General features: G+C 37.2%; 2 pseudogenes; both read left to right on the top strand.

Annotated features, from left to right (window-relative positions):
* Positions 1-458: 458 nt before the first annotated feature.
* LOC149578463 (transportin-1 pseudogene) lies at positions 459-23,213 on the top strand (annotated as a pseudogene).
* Positions 23,214-23,325: 112 nt separating this feature from the next.
* Positions 23,326-24,418, top strand: LOC149578462 (transportin-1 pseudogene; annotated as a pseudogene).
* The last annotated feature ends 708 nt before the right edge of the window (positions 24,419-25,126 follow it).

The raw sequence follows: 25,126 nt of genomic DNA, 5'->3' as shown, positions 1-25,126 counted from the left end.
ATGTCTTCATTGTGATTGTAGATCATGGTGCTCCTTGTCGAATCGATTCCAATGAGGTCATGTTGACAATATTCTAAGGTCATCTGCTCATTCATTTTAATGTTCAAAGTTGTGATTATTTATGGACCTAATAATGTATTTTAAAATTAATATTGGCATGGACCTTGGCATTTAAACACTACTAAATTTGGGCCTACATTGCAATGGCAGATCATCGCAATTATGATAGCCACTAGTTAGTCGAGTGACAGTAACAAAAATTGGCCCCGTCAAATGGGCATCGAACTTTTGTTGTCATAAATTGTGACGACAAGAGCATCTATTGTAATGGTGAAGGACAAAGCTGTCACAATTTGGGAAAACATAGGCAAAGGCCCCTCTTTACATCTCCATATATTCAACGGTTTACCGTTGCAACTATGACAACCTACATTTTTATATAGTCATTGTAGTTCTGAATGCATTGTCGGAGGCCCAATGGGCATCCGTCGAAAGGTATGTCACAATAGTGATGACATCTAACGACAACACCATTGGAGCAATAACCATCCATAAGTAGTTTCTATTGTAATGACGATGACATGCGATGGCAATGTCATTCGAACAACGGCTGTGAACAATGACTACCCATCAAACAAGTTGTCACAATTTTGATAGCTTGCTACATTGTTAAAAAACATTTAAGATGGTCCTATATGTTAAAGTAAATTTCAATAAGGTGGGGGCCCTAGCTTGGTTAGCTAAATCTTCCCTATTGCAGGGGGTTGGTCACGAGTTCTAGTCTCCCCCGTTCCCGTGGTACCGGTGGCCGTATCGTGCCAGCACTACTGGTCACGTTAAAAAGTTTACTCGGTGCACTGCAGTTTATGGGGGGGGCGTGCTGCACCTGATTCCTGCAGTCTAATAAAAAAAATAAAAAATAAAAAGTAAATTTCAATAGACAAATAGGGTATGAATGTGTATATTAAGGGGATAAAGTAGGAACTAGAAGTAATAAAATGAGATATTATATAAGTAACTATCTGAAACCTAAGATAACTTTCATATGTCTAGGATAGTAGTAGGCATTATAACCATGAAGTCATTAGGGAATGAATTTGACAAGAATAAAGTGAACTTATGGGAGACAAAGAAAATTAGAAATTTAACTCAATAAGGGAAAAAAAAATTTGTAATGAGATTGAATAAGAAATGCAACCAATAACATACTTATGGAATATCATGGCTCTAAAATCTAAATTAAATCTGGATAACTTTTCAGTGGAAACATTACAATATATCAGATAAAACCTCATATTATTGTGCCAAGATTATACATCCATATCTAAGATGACAACTATGATGAAACAAGATGCTAAGTAACATAGTTAACAAAACAAATGAATTGTATAAGGGAGTTTGCAAATTTGTAAATATCTATAACCAACAATTGCACCATACAAATTACAAAGCACATGATACAGGACAAAATATAAAGAGATCCCAAAGGGGGACATTACAATCATATAAAAGTAGGAAGAGATACTCCATTATATCCAATTGATGAAATTCATGATTGTTGATTTGAATATCAATTATCAGTCTTACATAGGTAATATCATCAATATTAGTCATGCAAGCTCCAAATTTGTGATCTAAGTAAAGTATTAGTTAGCAAGAAGTCTCCTTCATTCAACAATAAGAAATGTTGTTAGTGTTATATTGCAACAAGGATAGGTACATGGTTGCATCTAATTAGAGTTGCTTCCATGTTTGAGGGCACTAGAAAGACCTTCATTCGACAATGGGAATTGTTGTTAGTGTTATAGTCCAACAAGGATAGGTACATGGTTGGTTGAAATTGTTGCAGGCATTAGTTCAATGCTTTGATAGCAATGATTTCAATCTAATGGAAGGTGCTCTTGATACATTATTAAGGTCAATTAAGACATACAAGAGGGGCTGGATGCTAGTGTACTAGGCTTTCAGGAGTGACCTATTGATATTTTTTGGCCTAGATTATTTTAGTTTTTTTAGTCACCATATGTTTCTCTCAAGAAACTAACACTTAGCTCTATGAACTAGTATATTGAGCTTATACATAAAATATTTCTATTATCTACAGATAAGTATCTCTAGGGCCTATTTATTCTTTCTCATGATCTGGCTATTGAAGTAAGGAAATTGGTATGTGTTGCATTGGTTTAGCTCCTTAAGGCTAGGTCTAATTTCCTATAGCCCCATATGAGAAATGTAATTTGTATATATGTTGCAAGCAAATTAGGATGTTGATGAAGAAGTGGCTCTCAAGTCATGTGAATTCTAGTATGCATTTTGTGAAGCTCATCTTCATCCACAAATATTGAGGGAGTTTCTACCACACTTGATTGTGGTTCTATTGTCAAACATGGTGTATGCAAATAATGATGAGGCACCTATTGATGCAGAGGCCAATGAAAATGCTTTTGACAGGGATCAAGATTTGAAACCTAAATTTTTTTATTTACAAGCACAAGGGGCATATGGAACTTATGGTAGAGAAGAGGAAGAAGATATCATCTGTTGGATACAATTGTTAATTGTGTATTGTCTTTGATGTTACACAAATGTCATATCAGCCATCAAGACAGAGTCTACCGAGCTCAGATGGTTAGCAAAGCAATTTATAGTGATTACCGAGCATTCTTGAACATTACACAGGAAAGTTAGCTTTTACCGAGCTCACTCGGTAAGCAAAGGCAAGTTAGCTTTTACCGAGCTCACTCGGTAAGCAAAGGCAAGTTAGCTTTTACCGAGCTACTCGATAAGCGAAGAAATGTTATCTTTTACCAAGCTCACTCGGTAAACAAAGGAAGGTTAGTATATACCAAATTAACTCGATCTTTGAAGGAAGTTGCAAGGTTTGCAGTGTTTACCGAGCTTCACTTGGTTAACATGGGGAAACCATTTTGAAGTAGTGGTCACCGAGCTGGCTCGAGTAGCAAAGAATTTTATGATTCCAAAGAATTAAGTTTAATTGTTTTGTGCAGCCGACTGATTTTATTTTGTGTTTTTGTAAACTTGTAATTGAGTCGACTTGACAATCTATAAGGTATATATGAAAGGTCAAGTTGTGAATTCAAAAGTAAGGATGTGTATGGATGCATAAAAGTGTGAATGTATGAATAAGAAAATACATGAGCGAATGTTGAGGAAGAATTTGTCATCCCTATGAAGCTGCAAAGTTGCATTCGATCAGTAAGGATTTAATGAAGCATAACAGAGATCTGTATTCAACAAAGATAAGTTGCATATATCTCAGATCACTTCATTGTTGATTTCTAATCATTGTAACAGTGATTCAAAATCTCTTAACAAAGTTGGTTTGACAGCCATTTTGTAAATCCTCTAACAAGGTGACAATTCAGTTGAATTGTTTTAAAGACGTCTCACAAGGCCACTTCTAACATGGTGATCAAATCCTCTAACAGGGTCACACCTAACAGTGTGTTTTGCAACCTTTAACAGGGTTGGCTCCTAACAGGTCTCACTTCAGAAGAGTGAAAATTGGTAACTGGTTACTTGGTGGTTTTTCCCAAAACTGGGTTTCCACGTTAAATCTGGTGTCTCTTGTGTTCATGTTATTTCTTTATGCATGCATGTTAATCACTTTAAGTGCTTAATAAAGTTAATAGAACATCTATCCAGTTTTAGCATTTATTTGTGTGGTTACCTAGTATCAGCACCAGCTGTATTTTAAGACATCTAAGGATCTGTAAGAAAATTTTTGTGGTAACTAATTCACCCCTCCCCTCTCAGTTACTCCATCTCTATTTCCAACAATTGGTATCAGAGCTTTTGGTGCTTGCAGGACAAGATTTCAAGGATCTAAGCCAAAGATCAGGATGTCTTACAAAAGGGAAATCCCAAGACTTAACAGAAATAACTTCTCAACATGACAAGGACTGATGAGACTTCACCTAGCATCCATTGGTGATACAGGACTGAAGTACCTTGATGAAAAATATGCAAAACCAGCTGGTACACTATCTGTCAATGATATTGTTGAAAAGAAGACTCGCAACATTATGATGATAGATATAGCATCTGCTCTGAGTTATGAAGAATTTGATGATATCAAGGACTACAAATCTGCCTTTGAAATGTGGGAAAAGCTGAAAGAGATATATGGAGGAGATGATAATGTTAGAAGAGCCAAAGCAGAAAGTCTGAGAGGACAATTTGATCAAATGAGGATGAGAGAGGATGAAAACATTGCAAAATATGTTGAAAGAGTTAAAGCATGTGTCAGTCCAATCAAAGCTTCTGGAGGAGATATCAGTGAAGAGATAGTTATAAGCAAAGTTCTCAAAACTCTACTTCCCATTTATGCAATCAGAGTCTCTACAATTCAGGAAAGAAGATGTGAAGCAAATCATAAGATAAATCTAGAGGCTATAATTGGAAGATTGACTGCATTCGAACTGGACAACTTTGATAACTATATTCCAGCTTCCAAAAACATTGAATCAGCATTTGAAGCCAAACTTTCACTCAAGGAGAAAGGCAAAAATAAATCTCAGTCAAAAATGAAGATGAATCAAACCAAAGTTCAGACAGTGATCTTGAAGTAATTGGAGCCCTTCTAGCAAGGAAATATTCTAGAGGCAGAGGAAAATACAAAGGTAAAGTACCCCTAATCTATTTTTCATGTGAAGAAGTTGGTCATATTGTTGCTAGATGTCCAAACAAGCAGAATAAAGACGAAAAGAAAGATAAAAAATGGAATGGCAAGAAAGATTTCAAATCATTCAAGGACAAAGGTAAGAAAGCATGTTTTATGGCTAAAGATTCTAATGACTCTAATGATGAAGAAGAAGATGAGATTGTCTATATTGCTGTAAAAGATGAATCTGATAATGATGAAGAAATGGCACTCATTTCTCATATGAGCAAAAATGATACATGGATCATAGATAGTGGTTGTTCTCATCACATGACTGGCGACAAAACTAAGTTTGAATACTTTGAAGACTATGATGGTGGCAGTGTAAGATTTGGTAACAATGAACCTTGTTGTATAAAAGGAAGAGGAAGAATTCTCCTAACCAAAGAACTTATATGTGATAATGCCTATTGGGTAGAAGGACTAAAGCATAATCTGTTAAGTGTGGCACAACTACTCAATAATGGAATCAAAGTAGAATTCATGCATGGTAAAATAAGACTGCTGATGCAAAGAAAAGCTGATTGGATCAGGCACTCAAACTAAAGGTAACTTTTTCTATCTTGAACTAGGTGAATGTTCATGTTTCATTGCTCAAGTTGAAGAAAGTTGGTTATGGAATAAAAGGTTGTGTCATGTAAACTTTGATAATCTGGTAAAGATAAGCAAATTTAGAAAAGTAAAAGGCATTCCCAACATAAAGAAACCTGAGGTCGGTCTATGCAAAAATTGTCAAATTGGAAAGATGGGAAAGACTAGTTTTAAAAGTAAAAACTATTAGTCTGAAGATATATTAGAAATTGTGCATACTGATTTATGTGGACCCATTGGAATTGAAAGCTATACTGGAGAAAAGTTCTTCATTCTTTTTGTTGATGATTACTCAAGAATGATGACAGTCATGTATCTAAGAAATAAATCAAAAGCATTTGAAAAGTTCAAATGGTATTTGGCCAGAGTAGAAAAGGAAACAGGAAAAAGATTAAAATGCTTAAGGTCAAACAGAGGTGGAGAATTCATTTCACATGAATTCAATAACTTTTGCATTGAAAGAGGAATCAAAAGACAGGTATCAACACCTGGAACACCCCAGCAGAATGGAATAGCTGAAAGAAGAAATAGATCCATCATGGATTGTGCAAGAACATTAATGATTGAAAAGAGCATTGCTATCAAATACTGGAAGGAAGCAATCGGCATTGTAGTTTATACCTTGAATCGAGTACATCTGAAGAAAGACTCATTCAAAACCCCCTATGAGTTATGGTATGGCTATAAACCTAATGTAAGTTATCTTAAAGTATTTGGAAGTAAATGTTACATTTTGAAAGAATCTAGAAAAGGCAAATTTGATTTAAAAGGTGATGAAGGTATATTCCTTGGATACTCATGCACAAGTAAGGCATATAGATGTTTGAACTTGTCTACTCACAAAGTCATAGAAAGTGCACATGTGAAAGTTGACGAGTTTGCAGAAAGGACTGAAGAAGAAAGCAAAAGGGAACCAGAAGATTATAAAAGGTTTGTCTTCAGTGAACTTGATACAGTACCAGTTACATCAGAGAATCGAGAAACTTCTACTCCCGAGTCATCTGTAACCAAGTTACAAGAAGTTCAAATTGAGCCACAACAAACTGAGTTAAATTTAGTATTTACCAAGCAAACATCTAGAGAGCAAATATCTACCAAGCCAAAACAGAAAGAGCCTGAAATTGAAATGCAAAAAGATAATAATGAAATCCATTCAAAAGGAAAGGAACCTGTATTAGCTAAGTATGTTAGGAGACATCATTCAGTAGATCAGACCATTGGAGATAAATCTGAAGGAACCATGACAAGAAATAAGCTGAAAGGTACTTGTTTACTTGCTGATTTTGAACCTAGAAATGTCAAAGATGCATTGGATAATGATAGTTGGATTGAGGCTATGAATGAAGAAATAGAGCAAATAGAGAAAAACAAGACATGGACTCTTGTACCCAGACCTAAAGACAAAAATGTGATTGGAACTAAGTGGGTATTCAGAAACAAGTTGGATGAAGATGGTAAGGTATCAAGAAACAAAGCTAGACTAGTATGCAAAGGATATGCTCAAGAAGAAGGAATAGACTATGGAGAAACTTTTGCTCCTGTTGCAAGATTGGAAGGAGTCAGAACCTTACTAGCATATGCTGCTCACAAGGGATTCAAAGTTTATCAGATGGATGTCAAATCAGCATTCCTCAACGATATACTAGATGAAGAAGTCTACATTGAACAACCTGAAGGTTTTGTTAATCCAGATAAGAAGAACATGGTCTGCAAATTACACAAGGCATTGTACGGTCTGAAACAAGCCCCTAGAGCATGGTATGAAAGATTGCATAAATATCTTATTCAGATTGGTTTTCAAAGAACTAATGATAACAGTAGCTTGTATATTAAAGAAGGACCAGATAATAAGATTGTCTTGGCAAAAATATTTGTAGATGATACTGTTTTCACAGGGAATGATGATCTGTGCAAAGAATTCTTAGAACAAATGAACAAAGAATTTGAAATGTCTATGTTTGGTGAGATCAAATTCTTTCTTGGTCTTCAAATTCAACAGAATACAAATGGTATCTACATTACTCAATCAAAGTACATCAAAGAGATATTGAAAAAGTTTGGAATGGAAGATTGTAAACCAGTTGGGACTCCTATGTGTACCAGATTAAAACTTACCAAGGAAGATGAATCAAAGGAAGTAGATCAAACATTGTATAGATCTATGATTGGAAAATTGCAGTATGTAGTTCATACTAGACTAGATATTGCCCTTGCAGTTGGTATTGTAGCAAGATTTTCAGCAAAACCAAGAGAAAACCACTTGATGGCAATCAAAAGAATAATAAGATATTTGAAAGGAACTAAAGAGTATGGTTTATGGTATAAGTCTGGAGAAAATTTGGATTTGAAAGTATTTATTGATGCTGATTGGGCAGGAAACCTTGATGACAGAAAAAGTATAAGTGGAGGTGCATTCTTTCTTGGAAAATGGTTGGTTTCTTGGACAAGCAAAAAGCAAAATTGTACATCTCAATCAACAACAGAGGTAGAGTATGTTGCCGCAGCAGTAAACTGTTCTAACATTGTTTGGTTTAAACAGTTGTTGGAAGGCATGAAGATGGAAATCAAAGAACCAGTTGTTATGTTCTGTGATAATACAAGTGCAATCAACATATCTAAGAATCCAGTGATGCATTCCAAAACAAAGCATATTGGAATAAAATATCATTTTGTCAGATAATTGGTGCAAGATAAGGAGATTAGATTGGAATACATTCATACAAAGGACCAAATTGCTGACATATTCACAAAACCATTACCTAAGGATGCATTCTTGTATCTAAGAGGTAAGTTAGGGGTCACTCCCCTATCTGGAGTTCACTAAAATAAAGTTTTAGTGATGCATCAACTCATACCAGATTGAAGATCTATCAGTTGATGCAGCATAATCAGGAAACATTGCATATGAATCAATACTAAAGGTACACTGAAATTCATTTGAGTTTGAGTTGTCTTTGGCATGTGTTGTCAAAGAGGGAGAGTTTACTACTGTCATATCTCTCTGAAATTTGTTCAAAAGAGTTTTCTATCTTAAAGGGAGAATTGTTATATTGACATGTTGTGTTGCCATACAAGTGAAAGACTTGTTTTCAAATTTCATTTCTGCTATGACATGTTGTGTTGCCATCAATGCCAAAGAGGGAGATTGCTGGATACAATTGTTAATTGTGTATTGTCTTTGATGTTACACAAATGTCATATCAGCCATCAAGACAGAGTCTACCGAGCTCAGATGGTTAGCAAAGCAATTTATAGTGATTACCGAGCATTCTTGAACATTACACAGGAAAGTTAGCTTTTATCGAGCTCACTCGGTAGGCAAAGGCAAGTTAGCTTTTACCGAGCTCACTCGGTAAGCAAAGGCAAGTTAGCTTTTACCGAGCTCACTCGGTAAGCGAAGAAATGTTATCTTTTACCGAGCTCACTCGGTAAACAAAGGAAGGTTAGTATTTACCGAATTAACTCGGTCTCCGAAGGAAGTTGCAAGGTTTGCAGTGTTTACCGAGCTTCACTTGGTTAACACGGAGAAACCATTTTGAAGTAGTGGTCACCGAGCTGGGTCGGGCAACAAAGAATTTTATGATTCCAAAGAATTAAGCTTAATTATTTTGTGCAGCCGACTGATTTTATTTTGTGTTGTTATAAACTTGTAATTGAGCCGACTTGACAATTTGTAAGGTATATATGAAAGGTCAAGTTGTGAATTCAAAAGTAAGGATGTGTATGGATGCATAAAAGTGCGAATGTATGAATAAGCAAATACATGAGCGAATGTTGAGGAAGAATTTTTCATCCCTATGAAGCTGCAAAGTTGCATTCGATCAGTCAGGATTTAATGAAGCAGAACAGAGATCTGTATTCAGCAAAGATAAGTTGCATATATCTCAGATCACTTCATTGTTACTTTCTAATCATTGTAACAGTGATTCAAAATCTCTTAACAGAGTTGGTTTGACAGCCATTTTGTAAATCCTCTAACAAGGTGACAATTCAGTTGAATTGTTTTAAAGACCTCTCACAAGGCCACTTCTAACAAGGTGATCAAATCCTCTAACAGGGTCATGTAATCACCTAAAAATGGTCATCTAGACTATTAGCCCTCTTCTCAGCATTTTGGCTAAATTAAATTAATCATTTATCTAGACCAAATTGCTAATAATCAATTTATTTGATTATAACCTATAGTTTGACTATGCTATCCTAAGTTCATTATTTGATTAAAAGAACATGTCCCCTTTTAATTAAATAAAATACCCCATTCTTCTAACCCACTTAAAGTGCACACATAAAGTCTTTTTTCTATTTTGCAATTAAAAGAGAAGGCTTTGTGACTTTTGTCTTATATGACAAGTCAACTTATATTCTATTGGTTGACTTGTGTGTGCACATGGATCACTCCTCTTTTCAAATTCCATTATTGATCATCCACCATCTTCATCTTGATCTCTACCGTCCATACGACTTTAAAAGGGAGAGAGCTTTCCCCCTCGATCCATCCATCTTTTGAATATTGTTATGCTGCAGGTTTTTCTAATAGGTTTCTTTGGAGCTTTGTGGAGAACTTCTCATTTCTTGTCTCATTCTCTCATTCCATCATATTAGCATAAGATCATATGGCATTCTTAGCATAGTTGTATGTTAATTTAGCTTTGATTTCTTGCAATAATCTCACATAGTTTAAATAATGGTATTGTAACACTCTCATACATGCTTAACATAGCTGCATTTTGCATTATCATCTTAGCTTAGTTTCCATACTTGCATTGCATTCTTGAGGAATTCCTTGAAGATATTTGCACTCTTGCTCTTGTCTCAAAGAACCTCTCGTTGCATGGTTTATTAGCAAGAAGTACATTTCTAAAGCTTGGCTGAGAGCCTTCATGCTTGAATACTAACTTCTTGCACTCCGTGGATAGGGAGCTCTAAGCCGGCATCCAAGCATTCCAAACTCATGGGATTATTTGGATAGAATGGTTTAGAGTGTGACACAAATCAAGTGTACATTTTTGGCACCCACCGTGGGGTTGGATTGTACGTTTCACCCTGCATGTTTCTATTTTCGCTTGCATTTCCCTTACTGCTTTGCATTTTTTCTTTTTTTACAGTCGCAGTCTTGGGCGACATTTTTCTAGTATCGCGCGACAATTCATAGTACTGTCATGCGACACTTTTTTTGAAAATAGTGTCGCACTTTACCCCTGCATTCTGTCACCCTTTATCCAAAAATCTGTCACACGGCTGAAGGAAATGTATCGCCTGAACAAAAAATTGTCGTCCCGCTATACCGTGAAGTATCGCGCGACATTTGTTCAACAAAAAGTATCGCCTAACATTTTCTTTGCTCGTTCCTTGAGGGTTTTGATCAAATTTCTTCTTAGCTAGCTGACTATTGTTTTTAAGCAGAGTTCTAGGCTGTTTGACAGAGGTTTAATTCACAGTTTTTGTGATTATTTCGTGCTAACTTGTGGGCTAACGAGTTGTGATTGCAGGTTACCCTCTTTGTGAAGAAAAAAAGTTGAAACCTTGCATACAAAAGAACGCATGTCAAAGCTTCAAATGTGCAAGGGCTACTAACATTGTTTGCAGGGTTGCCCAAAGCATAAAAACCCAAACTTGCTTGTTTTTTGTTTTCATGTGCGGCATTGAATAATTGTTCATTTTTATAGGCACATAAAACTTGTGATTGGAGTCTTTTGGTAATAGGAGAGTATGCTCTTCACCCTCGTGGTGAATCATAAATCTTGACTTGCCATTTGGTTTCAAAAGCAAGGGGTAACTGAATCTTCTTGGCGTGTTTGGGAGAAAACTATTGGAATAGGAGAGTATGCTCTTCACCCTTGTAGTGAATCAGAAATCTTGACTTTCGAAAGTTGATCCACTTTGTGTAGTTAGAATCCTTTAGAGAGCCTACTCTCGGACAACCTGAGAGGAACGACCCAAGTGGGGACAAGCCGATTACCTGGCTCTTCTAACCCACTATAAACTCAAGGCTACCAAGGACACAAAACTTTGGTAGACATAGTGTTTGTCTTCACCTAGTGTGATCGCTTATGGGATTTCGACCATAGGGAGATTATTAGGCAAGAATGCTTAAGGTACTCTTGTGATCGTGAGATCGGTTACTCATCGCAAGGTGAGGTGTCCCATAATTGGGAGAAAGAGGAACACTATGAACGGAAGCCCGATCTAAAAACCCTAAGTTAGTAACTACCCTTTTTAGCCACTCAACTTCTTGGTGCAAGGATCGATCCTAATGGACTACCCGAATCACCCCAAGATTTACACTCACCATATGTGTTCCCTTGGTTATGCTTATGGCACTTCCATGACAAAGCCAATATCTCTTATGGGAAACCACTTGGTGTGAGGCAAAGGAGCATCAAGCGTGGGCCAAGTTGTTGAGTAATGAACCGTGACTCTAAGGTAGATTTCTTGGCTATTGTTTTCGATGTTTTGACCAGTGTTAACATTCTTGCAACATAAACATTCCAATAAGAAAGTTGTTAGGAAGGTTGTTCTGATATCCCAAATGCGTATTGACAAGGTTGTTTTTACCCTTGATCAATTGTTTTGAGACATGTTACAACACTTACTGTTTGCAAACCTTACTGTTTACTGATATGAATTGAAACGAAACGTTGTCTGATTGAAATGACTGTCTGATTGACAAATTGAAACGAACTTCAAACCAAAAATTGACTTTTTTTTGTACAAAACTGACACTCTGTCGCACGCTTTCAGGAGAAATATCGTGCGACATTTTTTTCAAAAAATTATGTCGCATGTCAGTAGTAAATTCTATCGCACTGTATGCAAGATTATATCGCACTCAGTTCAAATATCTGTCGCCTGAACAAAATGTGTCGCACCGTTCCTGAAATTCTGTCGTGCAACACTGTTTGTTGAACTTATGTCGCCCTCCTTTTGAGAAAGTATCGCCTAGAGTCATTTTGGGTCAAAAAATAGAGTTTGCAGTTGGATTTATTTGGTCTAAGGAGCGTCACGTTGGTCACCGTTGATCCTGGATGCGTATCAATGTGTGAAGAATTCATCCTAGGTTGAAAAGATGGGTTTAGTCCGTCAAATGTAAGTCTTGAAACGTCTTGATGAATCGCTTGTCAAAATTCAGTTATTATTTTATTCTAGCTATCCGCTATTGAGCTTCTCGCTCGTCCACTCAGCTCGAGTCACCCGTGCTGTAAGATCTTGAGCACTGTTTGACAAGCCATCTATCACATTTTGACAAGTGACTAGTCCTGATCGTAAAAGCTTCAAATTCGGCTCGCTTTTCTTGTCCTACTAAACAAAGACAACTCTTTACATGCCGATCATAACTAGATATCAAGTTGGTAATGGTAGCCACACGCCTTTCATTTTCAAGGAATTGGAAACACCACCCAAACGTCCTTGCAAACAACCTTGTGATAAGAATCTTGAATTTGCTCAAACATAAACAGCTAACGTTCGGCACAACCCACTTTATAGTTTTGAAAATCCATTTGGTACACCCTTTGAGACACCCGAGGATACGAGTGGTATAGTTACTATGGTGCACCCTGATGAAATTAAACGTCGCTTAGAAGAACAAGCATGTGAAACCCAAAAGACTTTGGAGGCTATATACACTATGGAGAGAGAAAATCAACAAGCTAAAACTGACAATCAGGCACACTATGAAGGATATAAAGGAACTTGTCCTCGAAATCCTTTTGAGAACAATGATGGTAATCACACGCCTCCAAGGACTCCTAGAGTTTCCGCTAGCGCATGTCCTTCACCTAAACCATCTCATCATGATAGTGATGAAGAAGTAACTAGCGAAGATGTGATCAAATTTCAACAAGATGGCTTTGCCCAAAAACTAATGCTCAGAGCTTTAGAGGAAAATGGAGACCAATACTTCCGATACATGACAGCTAGGGGGATGGAAACTCCCTCAAGGTTTTAATGTCGAACATATTATTCCAAAATGAGAGCCCACTGAGGCTGAAATCTTAAGGGAAGAAATACAGGAACTAAGGAAATAATTTGCACAACTGCAAACTTCAAAAGAGCCACCTAAGACATCATTTGTTGAATCAATTTGCGCTCTTCCATTCGATAGGAGTCTATACATGCTTCCATTTCCTAAGGATATAGAGGTTCCTAAGTGTGACAAATACGATGGAAATAGTGACCCTCACGACCATGTGAGACATTTCTATGCTATTAGCATGGACTTTATGCATGAAGACACCTTTCTTATGCATTTGTTTCCTAGAAGTCTAAGAGGACAAGCTATGGAATGGTTCACAAAATTGAGTCCTCCTCTTAAAACATTTGACGAACTTGCGCAACGCTTCATCCAGCAATATTCATACAACATTCAACATCTAGTGACTGTGCTAGACTTATGCAACATCAAACAAAAACCAGGAGAATCTTTTGCAATATACCTCCAACGATGGAGATCTCTATACTCTCGGTATCCTCGGCAAGTGCCTGAGGCTGAAAAAATTGACATTTTTGTCAATACGCTTGTACCCAAATTATACTTTGATCTAAGAAAATAGTTATTCACATCCTTCAATGCATGGTAGAAAGTGCATATCGCATTGAGGATGTTGCTATCAAAAGAGGTGATATTGCCATAAACAAGGATAGAGTTAACAATGGAAATGGTAAAGACAAAGGCAAACCTTGGAACAAAAACAAGTATGTTGTCAATGACGAAGTAGTGGACACTCCTAAGACTAAGGAACCTGCATTTAACCTTTCCAATGCCATCTATGCAGCAAAGCAACAAGAAGGTTCAAAACCACAAACCTTTGATAAAGGCTCTAAATTTGCAAAGAAGCGACGTGTTTACACACCTATGGTCAAACCTTATAAAGTGGTTTTAAAAACCTTAATTGCAAACAAATTGGTTACCTTGCCAGACAACTCACGTCCTTATGATCCACCCGTTAGACCTCCATGGTGGAGAGAAGATCATACTTGCAGCTATCACCGAAGTAAAGGACATAACACAGAGAATTGCTTCAAACTCCAAGATGTAATTCAAGACCTCATCGAAGCTAGCAAAGTTGTTACAGATGGCCTTGTTAAGAATACTGATCATAAGGCTTTCCAAAAACCATTACCTGAATACAAAAAGGGTGAGACCTCAAGGGTAGCTGCCAAAAAGAATCATGACGCCAAAATTAGTTATGCTTATGCTAACACTGATAATGTTATAAGCATGCTTGAGCCTGTTGAATACATATGTATGGCAAGCTCCAACAATGACAACTGGCCAAATTATGATGTTGAAGATGAATGACCAAGAGTGGTCTTAAGGACACGATCCACTCCTCAAGATCATACTGATACTAGACCCAAGGTGGTACTCTGAGTGGCTAAGTCTTCATCTTCTCAGGGTGAACCACTTAATACTGTCACTAGGGGGCAATCTAAGGTTGTCCTAAAAGTTGCTAATGATCCTAAAAATGCTTCATCATCTAAGCAACCAATTACTTCCAAGATCTCCAACTATGATCTTGTTAGCCAACTGCAACGCACACAAGCACAAATCTCCATTTTCAAATTACTAGAGTTATCTCCTTTGCACAGGGATATCCTTGAGAAAGCTTTACATTCTGCCAATGTTCCCACTGATATTGATGCAGCACAATTCCAAGCTATGGTGAACCACATCTCCTCACCTCACTATCTCACCTTTTCTGAAGAAGATGACCAAGCTCTCAGTCATCCCCATAACCTTGCTCTTCATGTCGAAGTTCAAATCTTTCGTACCCACATCCGTCGAGTCTTGATAGACAATGGTGCAAGGTTAAATATCATTTCGTTCAATGTAATCCAACAATTGGGCATGTCTGAATTTGCCATCGATCCTAAGCGCAAGATCACTATAAAGGCCTATGATGAGGTTGAAAGGCCTTCTAAAGGTCTAATTGTACTTCCAATCAGAGTTGGTCCAGTTGAGAAGAATGTCGTTTTCCAAGTCTTAGACATACCACTTGCATACAACTTATTGTTGGGATGGCCATGGATTCACGATATGCAAGCAGTACCCTCTACATACCATCAGTGCATTAAGTTTCCTTTTAATGGTACTGAAGTAGTTGTCCCTGGCGACAACTCCATGTCTATCAACACATTATTTGCTGCTGAAACGCTAGTCCCGCACAATCGCTCTTCTCATGAGCTAACACCATCTTTCATAGAATGTGAACAAAAACTGAAAATGATCAGCCTTGGTATGGGCGAGTACACTTTGGACTCTATTACTGCCTTACCAATTTCCCCTCGGTTCTATGGGAAACCAACTATTGCAAAGAAGTCTTCTGCTTCTGCTATGACACTTTTTGGCACTTTTGTGCAATCTTCCATACCACTAGAAGCAAAGAAGGAAGAACAGGCCATTAGGGACTGGATCTACAGAGAAGAGGAAGACAAGGAGGTTACAGTGACTACTCCTATTTCTCCTAAAAAATATGGAAAAGGCTATAAATTTTTGACAAAAATGGGCTACCAGGGCCACGGGTCCTTAACTAGTTGTAAGAACGCTCTAGTTGAACCTTTAAGTCACATTCAAGGTTGTGATGTTTGAGACACCGCTGGTCTAGGCTTTGGGCTAAACAATAATATACCAACCTGTGATCGAAGATTGCTCATGTCTAGTGAATCGGAGGATGATGACTCTCTCGTAATTGCTACTACTGCACAAGACGAAGACTTTGTTCCTCTCACTTCCCTCCTTTGGGGAGAAGAAATAGTCACTGCTAATAATGAAGAAACTTCTACCTCCCAACAACAAGAACAAGAAGGGTCTACTTCTGAGGACATAAATAGAGGGCGAATTAGGCAGAATATTGCTCATCTCATAGCTAGGGGTCAAAGTACAGATTCTCATGAGTATGAGTGGGAAAGCCTCTCTAATGCATCTTGCGAGCTAGGGGTGGATGTCATTCATGCCTATGCAACCCAACCCGATGTAGTCGAACAGTCTAGTATAGGGTCGGATGAGTTTGACTCACAACATGTCTCAATGGATCACGCTAGTTCCTCTAGGACTATTCCTGAGCTGGACTCCTTTGCGACATTTTCTATATGCTCAACTTCACAGGTCACCAGAGATGACTCCTTCCATATCAATCACATTGAAACTTCTCCCTCACTCTCGCTAATTCACCCAGATCTTATAGATTGGTCTATCCAAAATTAAAGACCTGAAATACGGTCTTTCCAAAATGACTATTAGATCGCTTGTTATTTAAACGCAATTGACCTTGTCAGTTCTTCCACCAGCGAACCCGCGGTTAACATGACAGAATCAGATATCAAGTACCTCAATCAAAAAATTAAAAGGAAAAATAAGCAATCAGATGGCGAAAACCACATTGTAGCGGTGTCTGATCCTCAAAAAAGTAAAAATAAAGGCGTATCTAATGGTGAAAACGTCTCTAAGGCACTTGCGGATGAGGTACTTGGTAGTCTGCCAAGCTATTTGCAGGATAGATCTTCAGTTCTAGTTGAACCTACACAACCTATCAACTTGGGAACAGAAGAATGTCCTCAGATTATCCATGTAGCTCAATCTTTGTCAAATGAAGAAAAGACACAATTTGCTCAATTCTTTCAAGACAAGAAGGTCAACTTCACATGGACATACTTTGACATGCCAGGGCTTGATACAGATCTCATCATGCATCACTTATCAATCTCACCAGATGTCAAGCCTGTCAAACAGAAGTTGAGAAAAATGCATCCACATGTGACCCTACTGGTCAAGACAGAGTTAGAAAAACTATTGAATGCAAACTTCATTAGGGCCATTGATTATGTCGAGTGGATTTCCAACATTGTACCTGTCTCCAAGCATGACAAATCCATACGAGTTTGTACTAATTTTAGAGATCTCAATAAAGCGTGCCCCAAGGATGATTTTCCACTACCAAACATCGATATGATAGTGGACATGACTGCGGCATATGAGATGTACTCGCTCATGGATGGATTTTCTAGGTACAACCAAATAAAGATAGCTCCAGCAGACCAAGAAAAGACAACTTTTACATGTGCATGGGGTACCTTTTGCTGGAATGTCATGCCTTTTGGGCTCAAAAATGTTGGCACTACATATCAAAGAGCAATGACAACCATCTTTCATGATATGATGCATAAAAACATGGAAGACTATGTTGATGACACATTGGCAAAATCAAAGAAATGAGACACACATCTCAAAGACCTTAGTTTGATATTGGACCGTATGGAACAATTCCAACTTAGGCTGAATCCAAAAAAATGTGCCTTTGGTGTCACTTCTAGAAAATTGCTAGGTTATATCATTTCAGCAAAAGGCATTGAGGTTGACCCTGAAAAGGTCCAAGCTATCATGGATATGCCTCCACCAAAGACTATCAGTTAGCTTAGAGGTCTGCAAGGACGGCTACAATCCATAAGAAGATTTATCTCTCAATTAGCTGATAAGGCTCAACCTTTCAATAAATTTTTTTATAAAGGATCTACCCATATTTGGAATAGTGACTGTCAACAAAGCTTAAATCAAATCAAAGGCTACTTGGCAAAATCGCCAATTTTGATGCCACTCGTTTTGGGAAAACCTTTGATCTTGTACATTTCAGCTACAGATTCTTCTCTGGGAGCACTCTTAGCCCAAAGTGATGAGATGGGTAAAGAAAGAGCCATATACTATATCAATCGAACTTTGGTAGCTTATGAACTAAACTATACAAGTATAGAGAAGGCATGCCTTGCTGTAGTTTTTGCCTCCCAAAAACTCTAGCATTATATGTTGACCCATACAGTTCACTTGATTGCCAAGATAGACCCTTTGAAATATCTATTAAGTAAAGCTGCACTTACTGGTCGCCTTGCTAAATGGATGATGATTCTTTCCGAATTTGACATTCAGTATGTTGAATGTAAGGCAATCAAAGGATAGGCAATAGCTGAACAGTTGGCTGACTTCCCACTTGAAGATGTAACACCTATGCAAATTGAGTTTCCAGATACCTTGATCATGTACATTACTGACAGAACATGGAAGATGTTTTTTGATGGATCCTACACATAGAATGGAGCTGGAGCAGGGATTTTGTTTGTTTCCCCTCATGGTTATACAATTCCAAAGTCCTACAAACTATTGTTCCCATGTACAAACAACATTACAGAGTATGAAGCATTAACAAATGGAATCAAAAAGGCCCTTGAATGGCAAATAACTGAGCTACACATTTATGGAGATTCTCAATTGGTTGTGAACCAAGTGAATAATGAATATCAAACAAAGGATGACAAGTTAATCCCTTATAAAAAGTTGATAGATGCTCTAAGGAATTATTTCACCTTTGTAACATTCCAACAGATTCCTAGAGCAGAAAACAAGGCTGCTGATGTTATGGCCACCTTAGCATCTATCCTCCAATTACAAGAACATGAATCATGATTTGAGTTCCTGGTGGAAGAATTGCGTCATCCAACCTATGATTCCTCAGATAACCAGGTGATCTACACTGTTGTGGGTCATGATTCCTCTCGCTATGCGGCTATTTTCTCCTACCTACATGATCAAGTTATTCCCAAAACCCTCACGCACAACAAAAAATGCCAACTCCTTCATAATGCCTCACACTACACTTTGGTCTCTGGTGACTTGTATAGGAAAGGTCTAGACGGAACATTGCTTAGATGTTTAGAGCTAGAAGAGTTCGAGAAGGCACTTACTGAAGTCCACGATGGCATTTTTGGGGCACATTCTAATGGCCTTGCACTTGCCCAAAAATTTCTTAGGACGGGTTATTACTGGCCCACCATGCAAGTTGATGTTGTGCGCTATGCAAAGTCCTGTCAGAAATGTCAGCTCCATGGCAACTTGATACATGCTCCCGGGCGAGAGTTAATCCCTTCTGTGACATATTGGCCATTTCAGCAATGGGCCTTTGACTTGGTAGGAAAGATTCATCCAAGCTCATCCAGCGGTCATAAATTCATCATCACAGCAACAGAGTATTTCACTAAATGGGTTAAAGTTGTACCATTATCTACTGCTACAGGCAAACATGTTGCCCTGTTTATAATAAATCACATCATTTGCCGATATGGTATCCCATCCTCTATTGTTACGGATAATGGAGGGCAGTTCAAGAATAAGGACTTAAAACAGCTGTGCAAAAATTTTTGAATTAAGCAACACTGGTCCTCCATTTACTATCCCCAAGGGAATGGCCAAGCTGAGGCCTCTAATAAGACATTGCTGAAAATCCTACACCGCACAGTTCACAAATCTGGGAAAGATTGGCACTTGCAAATAAATTCAGCACTCTGGGCCTATAGAACCTCTATTTGTACTCCTACAAGGGCTACACCCTTTTCTCTAGTCTATGGCTCTAGGGTTGTTCTCCCATTAGAAGTCGAGATACTTTCCTTGCGCGTCTCTTTACATGGGTTAATAGCCGATGAGGACCATAGAGCTATGCGAATACAGGAATTAGAGACTCTGGATGAACGTCGCAAGGCTGTTTTTGATCACACGAGAGCTTATCAGAAGCGCATGTCTACACAATATAACAAGAAGGTTCACCCCCGTGAGTTCCAAGTTGGTGAACTCGTGCTTAGAGAGAATCCCAAAAATCAGCAAAATCGGGAACAGAAAGGGAAATTTGAACCTAACTGGTTGGGTCCTTACAATATCACAGCAACATTTGGGTCTGGTGCTTACCAGTTGTCTACTTCAGAGGGAGAAGAACTTGCGGAGCCTATCAACATCCTACACTTGAAGAAGTTCTATACTTAGAGGCTTGTTGCTCAGCTATCTTGTATATATCTATGATCCTGAAAAAATCCAAAAAATCATATATGATACTGAAAAAATACTAAAAAGTCAAAAAAAGTCCTAAAAAAAAGATCATCTTGGGTGAAAACCTAGCAATAGGCAGTTTGATGTATCACCAAAAAAAAAAAAAAAAAACCTATGTCTATCAGTCTCAATCATCCACTTCGCTACACATTTCCTAGCTTGGAATTGTTTCTTGTCCTCGTCTTGCAGGCACAACTGCTTAGCCTATTGAGGTATTCTTGTGCATTAGGGTTTCTTGGACAACTCACAAATTAGTATTTCTCAACACTTCCCCCACCTTGACATCAAGTGTTTTTCAACACTTTTTTAGATAGTTTACCTACGGTCTCCGATGTCGTGATATTTCTCACTATCAGAATCAAGTCTTGAAGAAATGGCCAAGTGACTTACACACACACACTTTAACACTTAAATGACTGAGCTATGCTGATCTTTATCTACTTTGTGTGCTATCTATGATGATTTCTTTACTATATGTTCCATCCCTAATAGTCTTTCAAGGATGTCATTGACTAGAAGACTGGGGGCATGGGGCATGTTTTCTTGATTTCTGCTTGTGGGTATACTTTGTTTGTCTATAGTGTTGTAAGCATTCATGCTTGTCCTATTCAACACTTTGACTTATAAATGTATCATCTTTGACTGTTTCACAATATCGCACTTGGAGTTTATCTTGGCGCTTATGCCTTGATACAGGTGTAATCTTGCTAAATTAAACTTAGGGAATCTAATCACATAGTTATCTTGACTTACATGTCTCTGATGCTTAGATTGGATTTCCACATACCTATCTAATATCGATCATATTCATATCCCCATAGTTATACTAGTGATGGTTGTATGATCTCATGATGTCCCTAATAAATGCTCAATGATGAAATTAAGAGTCTAAATGCTATACACTTCTTGTTGGTAAACCACTTTTCATATTAGCTTGCATTTTAGGTTCATTTTCTAGCTTAGTCTTGCATTCTTGCATATGGGGAGAGCTCTCTCTTCATCTTTTTGTGGACATATCAGCTAACTCCTTTCATATATTTCTTTATTTTCTTCTTGTTCATGTCTTTTCACCTTCTTAATCTTTCACTTCATCTCTTTTCTATCTTATCATCACATTATATAAAATTTTGACCTCTTAAGTAATTTCAACGTCCTAGATTCATTTTCGGGATCGAAATCCAAATTTGAGTTCATCTTGATGGTCAAAATTGTCTTTTAAAATTCTACTTTCTTCTGAGCAGTTAGCTGATCTTTTGAGGTCTAATCTCTAAATCATCACTGGGGCATCTTCATTTCTTCATGTCTTCATCATTTCCATACTTCATATCTACTTCAATTCACCTTTTCATGTCTAAAATCATCTTTCTACTAGATTTGACCTAATTTTACACTGTGTCCTTCATGGTCAACTCTAGTCAAACTAGGGGCATTTTATCACTTTCTTATAGTCATTCTTGGGCTCTAATCATTTATCTATCATATCATACATTGCTATATCTCGACTTTCTCATGTCTATCTAGTTCCTGCATTCTCTTACCTCATTTCGATTTCGATCCCGAGGGGGCAAAAATACTCTATTGCTGATTGTTACAACTATCTATTTCTTAGGAGCATTTGTTTGACCTTATCACTTGCTCTCGATCTATTCACTTTGCTAGGTGTTAGAATTCTTTTCGGATCCTAACATCATCTTCCTAGTGTTCAGTACTACCGCTATTAGGCTGTGCATTCAGGACATGCTATCTATTTATGCATTTCATTCTTTGGAATCAGACATCTATATCTACCACTGCCTACTTGGCTTCAATTTTCTTTGACATAATGTGTTCCCAAATCGATCACGCATTAGTCAAAGAGGGGCAAATTTAATCACCTAAAATTGGTCATCTAGACTATTAGCCCCCTTCTCAACATTTTGGCTAAATTAAATTAATAATTTATCTAGACCAAATTGCTAATAATCAATTTATTTGATTATAACCTATAGTTTGACTATGCTATCCTAAGTTCATTATTTGATTAAAAGAACATGTCCCCTTTTAATTAAATAAAAGACCCCATTCTTCTAACCCACTTAAAGTGCACACATAAAGTCTTTTTTCTATTTTTCAATTAAAAGAAAAGGCTTTGTGACTTTTGTCTTATATGACAAGTCAACTTATATTCTATTGGTTGACTTGTGTGTGCACATGGATCACTCCTCTTTTCAAATTCCACCATTGATCATCCACCATCTTCATCTTGATCTCTACTGTCCATATGACTTTAAAAGGGACAGAGCTTTCCCCCTCAATCCATCCATCTTTTGAATATTGTTATGCTGTAGATTTTTCTAACAGGTTTCTTTGGAGCTTTGTGGAGAACTTCTCATTTCTTGTCTCATTCTCTCATTCCATCATATTAGCATAAGATCATATGGCATTCTTAGCATAGTTGCATGTTAATTTAGCTTTGATTTCTTACAATAATCTCACATAGTTTAAATAATGGTATTGTAACACTCTCATACATGCTTAACATAGCTGCATTTTGCATTATCATCTTAGCTTAGTTTCCATACTTGCATTGCATTCTTGAGGAATTCCTTGAAGATATTTGCACTCTTGCTTTTGTCTCAAAGAACCTCCCGTTGCATGGTTTACTAGCAAGAAGTACATTTCTAAGGCTTGGCTAAGAGCCTTCATGCTTGAATACTAACTTCTTGCACTCTGTGGATAAGGAGCTCTAAGCCGGCATCCAAGCATTCCAAACTCATGGGATTATTTGGATAGAATGGTTTAGAGTGTGACACAAATCAAGTGTACAGGTCACACCTAACAGTGTGTTTTGTAACCTTTAACAGGGTTGGCTCCTAACAAGGCTCACTTCAGAAGAGTGAAAATTGGTAACTAGTTACTTGGTGGTTTTTCCAAAAACTGGGTTTCCACGTTAAATTTGGTGTCTCTTGTGTTCATGTTATTTCTTTATGCATGTATGTTAATCACTTTAAATGCTTAATAAAGTTAACAGAACATCTATCCAGTTTCAACATTTATTTGTGTGGTTACCTAGTATCAGCACCAGCTATATTTTAAGACATCTAAGGATCTGTAAGAAAATTTTTGTGGTAACTGATTCACCCCTCCCCTCTCAGTTACTCCATCTCTATTTCCAACATCATCAATTCATGGAATTTGAGAAAATGTAATGCTACAAAACTTGGTGGTTTCTTTTCTTGTGCCTCTCCTTGATGACAAGTATCCTTTGGACTGAAGCATCACATGTTGGACTATTTCTTAGTATAATAAATAGATTATTCAAGTCACAAGTAATCTAGAAGGACATGAATAGTTTTTTAAGGTACTTATTGGTCTTATTAGATGAATTTGAGACAACAACAAGAGAGTTTAGGAGTTTTCTTGCTCTTCATTTTCTACCCTTGAAGAGGAGGTAGCAAGAGAGTTAGCACCACATCTGGAGCTTATTTTACAACACCTTTTGTGTACCTTTGCTAAATACCAAAGGCCAAATCTTTGTATGATTTATGATGTGATTGGTACACTTGAAGATGTTGTGGGCAGAGGGGGCGAATCAACTAAGAAAAATATCTTGATATTTTGATACCTCACTAATTGCCAAATGGCAACAACACTCAAATTCAAATAGGGATCTTTTTCCTTTGCTTGAATTCACAACAATAGCATAGGCATTGGGTCTTGGGTTTACTCATTATGTTGAACATGTATTTGTGAGATCTATCAATCTAATATGAATAAAAAAATTGTAAAGGTTGATCCTATAAAGGTAGGTGATCCATATGATAAGGAGTTTATTTTTTTCTCACTAGACTTGCTCTCTAAGCTTGTTGAAGGCCTTGGAAGTTGAATTGAAAGTCTGGTTACAAGGAGTGATTTTAGAAATCTTCTTTTACAATGCTGTGGAGATGAGGCTACTGATTTTTTTCAAAGTGTCATTGCACTACTTGCTAACTTTGCAAAAGTTTGTGCAGTGCATTTGCAACCAAATCTAGTTGATTTCCTAAATGCTGCCACAAAACTGCAGTTGGCAGAAGTGAAGAAAATTGTTTATGTTGCAAATAATTCTTGTTGGGATATTGGGAAAATTATTGTAAAGCTTAAACATGAGCTATCACCCATTTCAATGAGTTATATCATGTCTTATTCTAATCCTCTCTAATCTTGAGGAGTTGAATAAATCACTTCTAGAAAATAGTACTATAACTCTAGAAAATTGCCCTTGGATTGTGGAACTCTTACCTTTACCTTATGTAGCTCGTTGACAGTGGACAAACTATAATTTATTTATCTAGGGTCTATCTTATATGTAGGTTTGATTCTTATGCCCTATATTTCAATACCATATTAGAACTATTGACTATGTCATGTTATATTTGCAATCATAAGATGTGGACTTCGTCTATGACTTTGTCTTAATATTTTTTGTTGTTGCATTTCTCATTAGATTAGACCTCGTGTTTGTTCATTTGTTATATTTCTCTAGGGATTGCTCTTGAATCACATGACAACCCTTTACCATTTTTTGTTTATTTTGAAATTGCGTACATAACAATGGCACAAGGATTGTTTGACAGAAATAATGTGTGATACATTTGCAACAGTAAAAGCACTAAAGCAGTTAAATCTTACTTGAATCTTACAATGTAAAAGTTGCGATGCTCGTCGTTGCAACAAAAGTTCAACAATTCATTCGATTTTAACCAAATAACTAGCTGTGTATCCAATACCAAAGCTAGGACCTTGTGAATACCAAATAAGTCACTAAATGAGTCATAATTTTTTATAAATCAATCAAAGGAAAACTGCAACTAAATTGGTGTAAATAGTAGGTAAATTGACAAGGTGAGAGAAATTAGTTCTAGCTACATGTAAACTGCATGGATCTTGAAGCAATTCAATCTATTCTATATATCCTAGACTGGAAGGGCCATATACAATGTAAACAAGAACATTCTATATCATAATTTTTG

This window comes from Cupressus sempervirens, chromosome 1, assembly GCF_028749045.1.
Source record: "Cupressus sempervirens isolate cs-2001-9-10 chromosome 1, ASM2874904v1, whole genome shotgun sequence".
NCBI lineage: Eukaryota > Viridiplantae > Streptophyta > Pinopsida > Cupressales > Cupressaceae > Cupressus > Cupressus sempervirens.
The sequence above is the reverse complement of the archived record's forward strand: the minus strand, read 5'-3'. Positions and strand labels throughout refer to the sequence as shown.